This window comes from Nicotiana tabacum, chromosome 14 (assembly GCF_000715075.1).
Source record: "Nicotiana tabacum cultivar K326 chromosome 14, ASM71507v2, whole genome shotgun sequence".
NCBI lineage: Eukaryota > Viridiplantae > Streptophyta > Magnoliopsida > Solanales > Solanaceae > Nicotiana > Nicotiana tabacum.
Window position 1 is genome coordinate 90,097,077 of NC_134093.1, and position 12,507 is coordinate 90,109,583.

A 12,507-nucleotide genomic window follows, 5' to 3' on the forward strand; every position below is an offset into this window, starting at 1 on the left:
ATAGATGATTTCATCATTTTCACGTGATTGGATATTCAGATTTAGATTATGCTGGTTGTATGGTTACAAGAAAATCTACTTTTGGTTATTTATTCCTGTTAGCCGGAGGAGCAATATCATGGAAGAGTGCGAAGCAGTCTATTATAGCTGCATCCACTATGGAAGTTGAATTTGTGGCATGCTTTGAGGCTACAGTTCAGGCTAATTGGCTGCAGAGCTTTATTTCAGGACTTGGACTAGTTGACAATATTGCCAGGCCGCTGAAAATTTATTGTGATAATTCTGCAAAAGTCTTTTTCTTTAAGAACGACAAGTATTCGAAGGGTGCTAAGCATATGAAAGTGAATTACTTTGCCGTCAAAGAAGAAGTCTAGAAACATAAAGTGTTAATTGAACATATTAGCACTAAAGTTATAGTTGTCGATCCTTTGACGAAAGGATTACCGCCCAAAATATTTATAGAACATGTTGAAAGAATGACCATTATTGATAGCAATATATGAATTTACACAAAGACTTTATCATGTTTATGCAATTGACACTTTGAGCTCATTTATGTGTATATTTATGTTATTTCCTGTTTTCTCTTGTATACATTACGTTGAGAATAACAATAACAGGATTTGGCTTAGATAAAGATATTTAAATGTTGTATTAGATGATAGACTAATATTATTGTATAACCGCCATGACTTATATTAGTTTATTGCTTAATAACGACTAATGATGTTAGATTTAATGTTAATTGTGCACATGATAGATTATTTATTAAACCTTTAAGAACATGTGTCAAGTGAGAGAATGTAAGTTGTGGCCCACGTGGTCTTTATTTGGTTTAATAAGTTTAATGATAATAATATATTAAATCCTATTAGAGATGGGAAGTTACCCAGTGGTTTAAAACTATTCAACTCCTTCACATTGATTGAACGTGAAAATAAATCCTCAAATGAAACTCTCTTTTTTATAAAGGGTCCTCTCTCTCACTCAATTAAGGGATAACGTTTTCCATCAGACGTTTTTTGTAAGTGGAGGAAAAGAGAGAAATCATTCCTATCAAATACAAGATTAAAGCACTTCCGCACAAGTTGAAGAAAACTCGTCATGGATTCTGGTATGTTTTTCTTTGAATAAACTACTGTAGTTATGTGTTATTGTGAAAATCATGAAGTTCCATGATCTTGAAATTATTGGTGTTAGGATTGGGAACCCGGGTAGTGCGAAATTTAGCCAAACAACGGTATAATGACAATAACAAAGACAATGGAAGTTGATAATAACGGCAATTAAAGAATATAAAGAAGACACAAATTTAACGTGGTTTGGTCAAGGTGACCTACGTCCACAAGCGGAGAGGAGAAATTTCACTATACCAACAAGAGTACAAAAAAGAGTACAAAATTAGAATAAATACTCTAATTAAACCCAAATACCCTAAGAGAATAACCTCACAAGATCACTCCAAAGAAAGGGTTCACACAAGTGTTTCACAATACTCACCCTCTTACAAAATACTCTATAATGAAATAAAGGAGGAGAAAGAAAGACGAGTGAAAAACTCTTGAATTTGTGTGTTTATAAATGAGGAGAAACTCCTCTATTTATAGCAAGAAATCCTTGGCCTAATAATGGATATTATGTCATGGCAAATGTCATGATCCACAAATTTGTTATAATGGATATTATGTCATGACAAATGTCATAAACCACAAATTTGTTATAATGGATATTATGTCATGATAAATGTCATGAAAATTTGGCCATATTACAATTGGAATAGCATGAATTAGATTTATTCAAGTTTATTATCAAGAAACTGAAAATTCTAACAGTAACAACACAAATTCTTCAATATTTCAATAACAACATAAATTCTTCAATATTTCAATCTCCTTGCAAGGAGTTAGAGGAGGTCTCGCTTAGCAAAGTACATTCTCACCAGCTTTCTATCTCCTAAAAAAAAGATACATTTAGATCGTAAAGTACGTTCTATTACAGAATTCAATTCTTATAGAGTGACAAATAGAGTCAACCGAAATATACCAACAAATAGCTCGCTTTAGATCCGCCTCTACCCTCAACTATCCTTTTCAAACCCCATTCTTATTTGTTATGGCATTGAGATTTTCGACCAAATACAGCATAACCACAACGAATTACAGACTACTCATGCTCTCAAGTAACCTGAAATTATTAACACCGTTAAAGACATGTGGACATGACCTATTCACGGCTAGCTTCATTACAAAATTGGATACGTGGTTTAAAAGACGATTTGATTTTAATGTTCACCTATATCTTCCCTTAGCCAAGAAGTCAAAAAATGATTAAAGTACATCTCAGATAAGATATTACAGGATTTGCACATGGAAAATGATTTCGTGGTTAATTGTATTTGGTCATGTGACTGCTAGCGTCAACCAATGAAAAAAGAATATCTGAAGTTAAGTTTCATTATTGAATACATACTGTAACCTGAATTCAAACTGAAGACGTCAAGTACTCAAAGTCACAGCCATAGCCACAGCCACAAGAAAACAGTACGCAAGATATATATATATATATATATATATATATATATATATATATATATATATATATATATATATATATAATTTTATCCTAGTTAAATTTGTAATATTTTGTGAATGGGTGTCAATTGGTATCTCTTAACAAAAGGTGGACTGACCACCACATTTATGTTTACTGTTCTGCTAATTTGGATAGCGTCGCATATGCCAACTAAGAGGTTTAGCACTTTCTGTCAAAAAGTTCTCTACTCTCAGTACTTGACCTAAAATCTCTAATTAAAAATGAAGAGATCTCAAACATTTTAATTTTACTAATCATCTGACATATTTCTCATCCCATGATGACATCCACCATTAAAGGTGGCAAAATCAACCTAACTCATCCAACTGCCAAGTTTGTGGATGAGAGGCAGGATTATGTAGGGGCTATGACCCATTGTTTGATTTATTGTACCTCGACGATTTGACCCCGCACAACCTTTACTGAATCATGACCCATTTATTAATTTAACTTGTTTTGACCTTCCCAAGTTTGACCCAATTCCAATTTTCCACCATACAGTACGCATTCATGGGAAGCCATGCTCTTTCTACAGCACATAAATTAGGATTTGGCCGTGTACAACTTCAGGACTAAAGCAATATCAAATGTGTAAACGAACAACTAGAATAGTAAAATATCATGTTATCTTATATGGAGGGTGTGATGACCCAAAAGGTCATCTTATATTTTAGGATTTGTATATGCGCTCTTAAGTCTTAAAAATCTCATTTTACCCTCCTCGATTTGCATGCGCAATCCGGACATGTATCCGAAAAGCTTTTGTGTTGAAAACTAATGAAAATAAGAATTTTTGTCTTAAAAGTTGATTTTAACTTCGGTCAACATTTTTGGTAAATGGACCCGGATCCGTATTTTGACAGTATCGGTGGGTCCGTATCGAATTATGGGACCTGGGCGTATGACCGGAATCGAATTCGGAGGTCCCTATCTTGAGTTATGAATTTTTGATGAAAATTAAAATTCTGAAAATTATTTATTTTTAAGAATTGATTGATGTTTGACATTGTTAGTACCGGGTCCGTATTTTGGTTCCGGAGCCCGAAACAGGTTCATTATGATATTTAAGACTTGTCTGTGAAATTTGGTGAGAAACGGAGTTGATTTGACGTGATTCAGACATCTAGCTGAGAAGATAGAAATTTTAAAGTTTTCTTGAGAATTTCATTTGATTTGCTGCTAAATTCGTAGTTCTAGGTGTTATTTTGGCGATTTGATCGCGCGAGAAAGTCTGTATGATGTTGTTAGACTTGTGCGCATGCTTGGTTTGGAGCCCCGAGGGCTCGGGTGAGTTTCGGATAGCCTACGGGATGATTTGCACTTAGAAAATCTAAAATTTTGTTGCAGCAGTTGTGCTGGTGTGCCCTTCTTCGCGTTCGCGATACTTCCTACTCGAAGGACTGATCGCAAACGCGAAAGGTAAAATAGGGCAGGGAAATTTTCTTCTTCAAAAACGCGTAGGACTGATCGCGAACGCGAAGGACTGGTCGCGAACGCGAAGCATTGGGGATGGTACCCTTCAGGAACACGATTAGTCTCCCGCGAACGCAATAGTTTAAGGGACCTGGGGGAGGGGGTCATGTTCTTCTACGCGAACGCGAAGGCCTTAGGCCGTTGTGCATCGCGAACGCAATGAAGGCATGTCTAGTGTTTTAAAACAGACTTCAAAGACGGGATTTGTTCAAAGTTTCACATTTTCTTCACTTGAACTCAACCTTGGGCGATTGTTAAAGTGGGAATTCAACACCAAATCATAGGTTCGTGATCTTAAACTCATTCCTTTCAATTTCCATCAACACCCACAAGATTTCTAGGCCTAAATCTTGTTCTTTAAGGGTAGAAATTAGGGATTTTAGGAGAATTTGGAATTTTATAAATTTGGGAATTTAGATCTCGATTTGGGGTTGGATTCTGGAACTAATGACATATTCGGAATCGGGGGTGAATGGGTATACGGAGTTTGGTCCGAACCTCGAGTTTGGATCAAGCGGGCCCGGGGTTGATTTTTGACTTTTTTTGAGAAATTTGGGAAATCTATAATTATTCATTAAAGTTGATTCCTTTAGTGTTAATTGATGCTATTAAGCTACTTGTGACTAGATACGAGTGAGTTGGAGGTGAATTCTAAGGGAAAAGTGGTACTTGAGTAGTGAGTGGCCTGTGAATCGAGGTTATTGTCGTGTCTAACTTTGGCTTGAGGGAATAGGTAATATGTGTTTATTTGCTATATGTTTGGTTGTTAAATACGATGTATAGGTGAGGTGACGAGAATCTATGCATTGCTGTTGAGTCATAGCATGCGAGTGAAATCCTATTCTTTGTAAATTTTGTAGCCTTTAATCCTACTATCCATGCTTAGCATTGTTATTTGAAATGTTGGGTGACTTATGTCTGGTTTCATCGAGATTTGGTAATTTTTGAATATTGGTTCAAGGTTGAGGTTTACATTATGATATTACACATTGGTAAAATACTGGCTTCTTTGTGAAACTTCTGTTTATCCGTTGTTATTGATTATGTGATTTGTGAGGAGCAGCGTAAAGCACGAAGGGTGATGTCGTGCCATGATATGTGAGTGTTAATGCACGAAGGGTGATGTCATGCCATGATTTATGAGTGTTAAAGCACGAAGGGTGACATCGTGCATAATAGGAGAGGTTTAATGCATAAAGGATGATGCCGTGCCGTTCTATTTATTATTTGGTGAGATTGAGAGTAAAATCACGAAGGGTGATGCCGTACAGGTTTATTTATTATTTGGTGAGGTTGAGAGTAAAAGCACAAAGGGTGATGCCATGCAGTTTTCCTTACTGTTTTAAATGCTTAATTTGTTTACGGATTCTGTTAATTCTGTCTTTTCATTATTCTCACTCCTTATATTGAAATCCCCCACTATATGTCTCCTTCCCATTATTTTCTCCTTTATTTCTTTATTTACTGTTATTTCCATTTGCATGATTATACTGTTCAGGTTATATGTGGGTGTCTTGTTCTAGCCTCGTCACTACTTCGCCGAGGTTAGGTTCGACACTTAACAGTATATGGGGTCGGTTGTACTGATACTACACTCTGCACTTTCTGTGTAGATTTTGATACCGGCTAGGGTTGATCAAGATTTTGATATTGGTCCGCTGTCCGGAGACTCAAGGTAGAAATGCCGACGTTCACAGACCTTGAAGTCCCCGTCTATCTTTTTTGTTCTACTGTTTCTTTTATTCAGACAGTTGTATTTCATTTAGACTATTACTTGTAGTAAATTCTAGAATGCTCGTGAATTGTGACTCCAGATCCGGGTGGTAGTAATTAATACAGGTTTATGATATTTCGTACTTATTATATTTCATCTTAGTTAATTATTGTTAATTACTGAATGTGAATAAGGAATTGATTTAATGATTCTCTAACGTTGGCTTGCCTAGCAAGTGAAATGTTAGGCGCCATCACGGTCCCGTCGGTGGGAAATTTTGGGTCGTGACAAGTTGGTATCAAAGCACTAGGTTGCCTAGGTCTCACGATTCATGAGCAAATTTAGTAGAGTCTTGGGGATCGGTACAGAAACGTCTGTACTTATCTCCTAGAGGCTATAATGTTTGGAACAAGTTCACTTTTATTCAACCCTGTCGTGCAATTCTTGTTATTCCAATACTAATTGAAAACTTCTATTCTTATTCACTCGCAGATAGTGAGAACACGTACCGCTTCTTCTGCTGATCAGCAGTCGGATCCTCCAGTAGCAGATCTTACGAGGGGCAGAAGCCGAGGCAGGGGCAGGACTCAGCCCAGGGCCCGAGCAGCAGCTCCAGCTGCGGAGCCTCAGGTAGAGCTCGATGGGGAGACTCCAGCTGAGACCATTTCGGCAGGACCAACTCATGTCCCAGAGGGGTTTATTGCTACCCCGGTACTTCAGGATGCCTTGGTTTAGTGGGCTTTATGGAGAGTGTAGCCCAGACTGGCGTATACCCCATGGCACCAGCCGTATCTCAGGCTGGAGGAGGAGCCCAAACTCCTGCCACCCACAATCTGGAGCAGGTGGTTCCCCAGTTTCAGACTTCAGCAACCCATCCAGTTGGGGTAGTTCATCCGGTTGCAGCAGCATCGCACGTTGATGGGGAAGCTATGTCCTCCGAGTCTTTGTGAAGATTGGATTGGTTTACCAAGCTTTTCCCAGTTCATTTCAGTGGTGCCACTTCAGAGGACCCCCTAGGAGTACCTTGATAGCTGCCATGAGATTCTTCGGAACATGGGTATATTGGAGACCAATGGGGTCAACTTTGCTACTTTCTAGATGACTGGTTCAGCCAAGAAATGGTAGAGGGATTATTTGTTGACTAGACTAGCTGTGTCGCCTGCTCTTACTTGGGATCAGTTCTCACATCTCGTCTTGTGAGAAGTTGCTGCCTATCACTAGTAGAGAGGAGCGTCGCCGTCAGTTCGAGCGTCTCCAGTAGGGAAGCATGGCTGTTACTCAGTATGAGACTTATTTCGTGTATTTGGCCCGTCATGCCATTATTTTTCTCCCCACACAGAGATAGAGAAAGTGAGGAGGTTTATTGAGGGTCTTGCTCAACCTACCAGATTGCAGATGGCTAAGGACACGGGGAGCGAGATTTCTTTCCAGGATGCGGCCAATGTGGCCAAGACAGTTGAGATGGTTCTTGGATTGGGAGGTCAGGGGTCAGACAAGAGACCTCGCCTTTCCGGGGGAATCAGCGGTGCCTCATCTGGAGGCGGGGGTACTTATAGTAGAGGCCATTCTTCCAGGCCATTACTTCAGACATCCCACGGTGCCCTAGGTGGTCGTGGCCCTTATATGCCTTATTCTGATCAGCCAGCTCCTATCAGTGCACCCCTTCTTCAGAGTTGTCAGAGTGGTTATTGAGGTCGCCAGGGTTAGTTTGCTGGCCAGCAGTCACAACAGCCGTGGTCATGTTATACTTGTGGTGACCCGAGGCACATCGCTAGATATTACCCTCGCGCATCGAGTAGTTCTCGTGCCTTGGTTCCAGCACTAGCTGTCGCACCGCCTGCCCAGCCAGCCAGAGGTAGGGGTCGGGTAGCCAGAGGTAGGGGACAAATTATTAGAAGTGGAGGTCAGGCAACTAAAGGTGGAGGTCAGGCAACTAGAGGTGGAGGCCCGCCAGTAAGAGGTCGTCCCAGAGACATGGTTCAGGGTAGTGGGGCTCAACCCCGATGTTATGCCTTTCCAGCCAAACCTGAGGCTGAGTCCTCTGATGCTGTTATCACAGGTACTGTTTCAGTTTGCAGTAAAGATGCTTCAGTTCTATTTGATCCGGGTTCTACTTACTCCTATGTGTCATCTTACTTTTTATTCATATTTGGTTGTGCCCCGTGATTCTTTGAGCGCCCCTGTGTATGTGCCCATGTCCGTAGGGGATGCTATTGTTGTAGATCGTGTGTATCGCTCGTGTGTGGTTGTTATTGGAGGTCTTGAGACCAGTGTAGACCTTTTGCTCCTTGATATGGTTGATTTCGATATTATATTGGGCATGGATTGGCTGTCACATTACCATGCTATTTTGGACTGTCACGCCAAGACAGTGACCTTAGCCTTGCCGGGGTTGCCTCGATTAGAGTGGAGAGGGACTCCTGGCCACTCCTCCAGCAGATTTATTTCTTATATGAAGGCTCGGCGTAAAGTCAAGAAGGGGTGTTTGGCCTATTTGGCTTATGTTCGTGATTTTAGTGTTGAGGTTCCTTCTATGGATTTTGTGCTTTTTGTTCGTGAGTTCCCTAAGGTATTTCCTGTAGACCTGCCGGGGATGCCACCCGACAGGGATATTGACTTTTGCATTGATCTGGTTCCGGGCACTCAGCCCATTTCTATTCTGCCATATCGGATGGGCCCACCAGAGTTAAAAGAATTGAAGGAACAGTTGCAGGATTGGCTTGACAAGGGCTTTATTAGACCTAGTGTCTTGCCCTGGGGTGTGCCGGTTTTGTTCATGAAGAAGAAGGATGGATCTATGAGGATATGTATAGATTATCGGCAGTTGAACAAAGTCACTGTCAAGAACAAGTATCCGTTGCCGAGGATTGATGATTTGTTTGATCAGCTTCAGGGTGCCAAGGTGTTTTCAAAGATTGATTTGAGATCTGGCTACCATCAGTTGAGGATTAGGGCATCCGATGTCCCTAAGATAGCTTTTCGGACGCGGTATGGGCACTATGAGTTTCTGGTGATGTCCTTTGGGTTGACCAATGCCCCATCAACATTTATGGACTTGATAAACCGAGTGTTCAAGCCTTACCTAGATTCATTTGGAATTGTGTTTATTGATGACATCTTGGCATACTCCCGCAGTCGGGAGGAGCATGAGCAGCACCTCCGGATAATGCTACAGACTTTGAGGGACAGTCAGTTGTATACTAAATTTTCGAAGTGCGAGTTTTGGTTGGATTCAGTTGCTTCTTGGGTCACGTCGTATCAACAGAGGGTATTCAGGTGGATCCTAAGAAGATTGAGGCAGTCGAGAACTGGCCTTGACCCACTTCAGCCATGGAGATCAGGAGCTTCTTGGGTTTGGCGGGTTATTACCGTCGGTTTGTGGAGGGGTTTTCATCTATAGCAGCCCCGATGACTAGGTTGACCTAGAAGGGTGCCCCATTCAGATGGTCGGACGAGTGTGAGGCAAGCTTTCAGAAGCTCAAGACAGCCTTGACTTCAGCACTGGTGTTGATATTACCCGGTATATTGTGATGCCTCCCATGTTGGGCTCGGAGCAGTATTGATGCAGGAGGGAAGGGTGATTGCATATGCGTCTCGTCAGTTGAAGGTTCACGAGAAGAATAACCATGTCCATGACTTAGAGTTGGCAGCCGTTGTTCACGCGCTAAAGATTTGGAGGCACTATCTTTATGGCGTGTCGTGTGAGATTTTCACGGATCATCGCAGCCTTCAGTATCTGTTCAAGAAGAATGATCTCAATTTGAGGCAGAGGAGATGGTTAGAGCTATTGAAAGACTATGATATCACTATATTGTACCATCCGGGAAAGGCCAATGTGGTGGGCGATACATTGAGTAGAAAAGTAGTAAGTATGGGCAGCCTTGCATTCATTCCAGTCGGTGAGAGGTCATTTTCTTCAGATATTCAGAGTTTGGCCAATCAGTTTGTGAGGTTGGATATTTCAGAGCCCAGCCGTGTTCTAGCATGTACAGTCGCTCAATCTTCTTTGTTTGAGCATATCAGAGATCGGCAGTATGATGACCCGCACTTGATGGTCCTTAGGGACACATTTCGGCACTGTGGTGCCAAGAAGTTTACCATTGGAGATGATAATGTTTTGAGGATGCATGGTCATGTGTGTGTGCCTAACATTGATGGGCTTCATGAGTTGATCCTTGAGGAGGCTCATAGTTCTCGGTATTCTAATCACCCAGGCACTGCCAAGATGTACCAGGACCTGTGGCAGCATTATTGGTGGAGGAGGATGAAGAAGGATATAGTTGCTTACGTGGCTCGGTGCTTGAATTGTCAGTAGGTGAAGTATGTGCATCAGAGATCCGGTGGTTTGCTTCAGCAGATGGAGATTCCTGAGTGGAAGTGGGAGCATATCACTATGGACTTTGTTGTTGGACTCCCATGGACTCGGAGGAAGTTCGACACCGTGTGGGTTATTGTTGATAGGCTGACTAAGTCAGCGCACTTCATTCCTGTGGGAGTTACCTATTCCTAGGAGCGGTTGGCAGAGATTTATATTCGGGAGATCGTTCGTCTTCACGGTGTGCCCGTGTCTATCATTTCTGATCGAGGTACACAGGTTACCTCGCACTTTTGGAGGGAAGTTCAGTGTGAGTTGGGTACGCGGGTTGAGTTAAGCACAATATTTCATCCTCAGACGGACGGGCAGTCCGAGCGTACCATTCAAATCTTGGAGGATATGCTCCGCGCTTGTGTTATAGACTTCGGAGGATCGTGGGATCAGTTCTTGCCCCTTGCAGAGTTCGCCTACAATAACAGCTACCAGTCGAGAATTCAGATAGCTCCTTATGAGGCATTATATGGTAGATGGTGTAGGTCGCCAGTTGGGTGGTTTGAGCCGGGGAGGCTCGGTTGTTGGGTACAAATTTAGTACATGAGGCCTTGGACAAGGTCAAGATTATTCAGGATCGACTTCGCATAGCTCAGTCTAGGTAGAAGAGTTATGCAGACCGTAGAGTTCGTGATGTTGCATCATGGTCGGAGAGAGAGTATTACTTCGGGTATCACCCATGAAGGGTGTAATGAGGTTCGAAAAGAAGGGCAAGTTGACCCCTAAGTATATCAAAACTTTTGAGATTCTAGAGAGAGTGGGAGAGGTGGCTTACATGTTTGCGTTGCCACCTAGTTTAGCAGTTATTCATCCGGTATTCCATGTGTCCATGCTTTGAAAGTATCACGGTGATCCGTCTTCTATCCAGTTGGACAAGGATTTGACTTACGAGAAGGAGCCGGTGGCAATTCTAACCCGGCAAGTTTGCCAGTTGAGATCAAAGAGTTACCCTTCAGTTTGAGTGCACTGGAGAGGTCAGCCTATTGAGGCAGCTACTTGGGAGTCCGATATGCGGAGTAGATATCTCCACTTTTTTACCAGCCCAGGTACTTTTCTATGTCTGTTCGAGGACGAATGGTTGTTTAAGAGGTGGAGATTATGATGACCCAAAAGGTCATCATATGTTTTAGGACAATAATCTGCACTCTTAAGCCTTAAAAATCTCTATTTTACCCTCCTCAATTTGCGTACGCAGTCCGGGCATGTTTCCGGAAAGCTTTTGTGTTGAAAACTATGAAAATAAGAATTTTTGCCTTAAAAGTTGATTTTAGTTAACTTCGGTAAACATTTTTGGTAAACAAGCCCGTATCTATGTTTTTACGGTCTCGGTGGATTCGTATCGAATTATGGGACCTGGTCGTATGCCCGGAAACGAATTCGGAAGTCCCTAGCTTGAGTTATGAATTTTTGATGAAAATTAAAATTCTGAAAATTATTTGTGTTTAAGAATTGATTAATATTTGGCATTGTTAGTACCGGGTCCGTATTTTGGTTCCGATGCCCGGTACAGGTTCATAATGATATTTAAGACTTGTCTGTAAAATTTGGTGAGAAACGAAGTTGATTTGACGTGATTCGGACATCTAGTTGAAAAGATAGAAATTATAAAGTGTTCTTGAGAATTTCATTTGATTTGGTGCTAAATTCGTAGTTCTAGGTGTTATTTTGGCAATTTGATCTGGCGATCAAGTCCGTATGATGTTGTTAGACTTATGTGCATGCTTGGTTTGGAACACATAGGGCTCGGGTGAGTTTTGGATAGGCTACAGGGTGATTTGCACTTAGAAAATTTTAGATTTTGTTGCAGCAGTTTTTCTGGTGTTCCCTTCTTCGCGTTCGCATAGTAAGTGTCGCGAACGCGAAGCAATGGGGGTGGTACCCTTCGTGAACGCGATCAGTCTCCCGCAAATGTGATAGTTTAAGGGACCTGGGGGAGGGGGTCATGTTCTTCTATGCGAATGCGTCCACTTGGGGGGAGCTGCCTTACGCGAACAAGTAGAAACACTCGCGAACGCGAAGGCCTTAAGCAGTTGTGCATCACGATCGCAACAGGCCTCTCGCGAACGCGATGAATGCTTGTCCAGTGTTTTAAAACAGACTCAAAGACGGGATTTGTTCAAAATTTCACATCTTCTTCACTTGAACTCAATCTTGGGCGATTTTTGAAGTGGGAATTCAACACCAAATCATAGGTTCGTGTTCTTAAACTCATTCCTTTCAATTTCCATAAACACCCACTAGATTTCTAAGCCTAAATCCTGTTCTTTAAGGGTAGAAATTAGGGATTTTAGGAGAATTGGAGATTTTGTAAATTTGGGAATTTAGAATTCGATTTGGGGTCAGATTCCGAAACTAATGACAT

General features: G+C 41.5%; 1 long non-coding RNA gene across 1 annotated transcript; it reads left to right on the top strand.

Moving 5' to 3' along the window:
- The first annotated feature begins 916 nt into the window (after positions 1-916).
- Positions 917-5,921, top strand: LOC142169151 (uncharacterized). Its single transcript, XR_012698893.1, has 2 exons — positions 917-1,114; positions 5,679-5,921. It is a non-coding gene; the product is annotated as an uncharacterized LOC142169151 (long non-coding RNA).
- Positions 5,922-12,507: the final 6,586 nt, after the last annotated feature.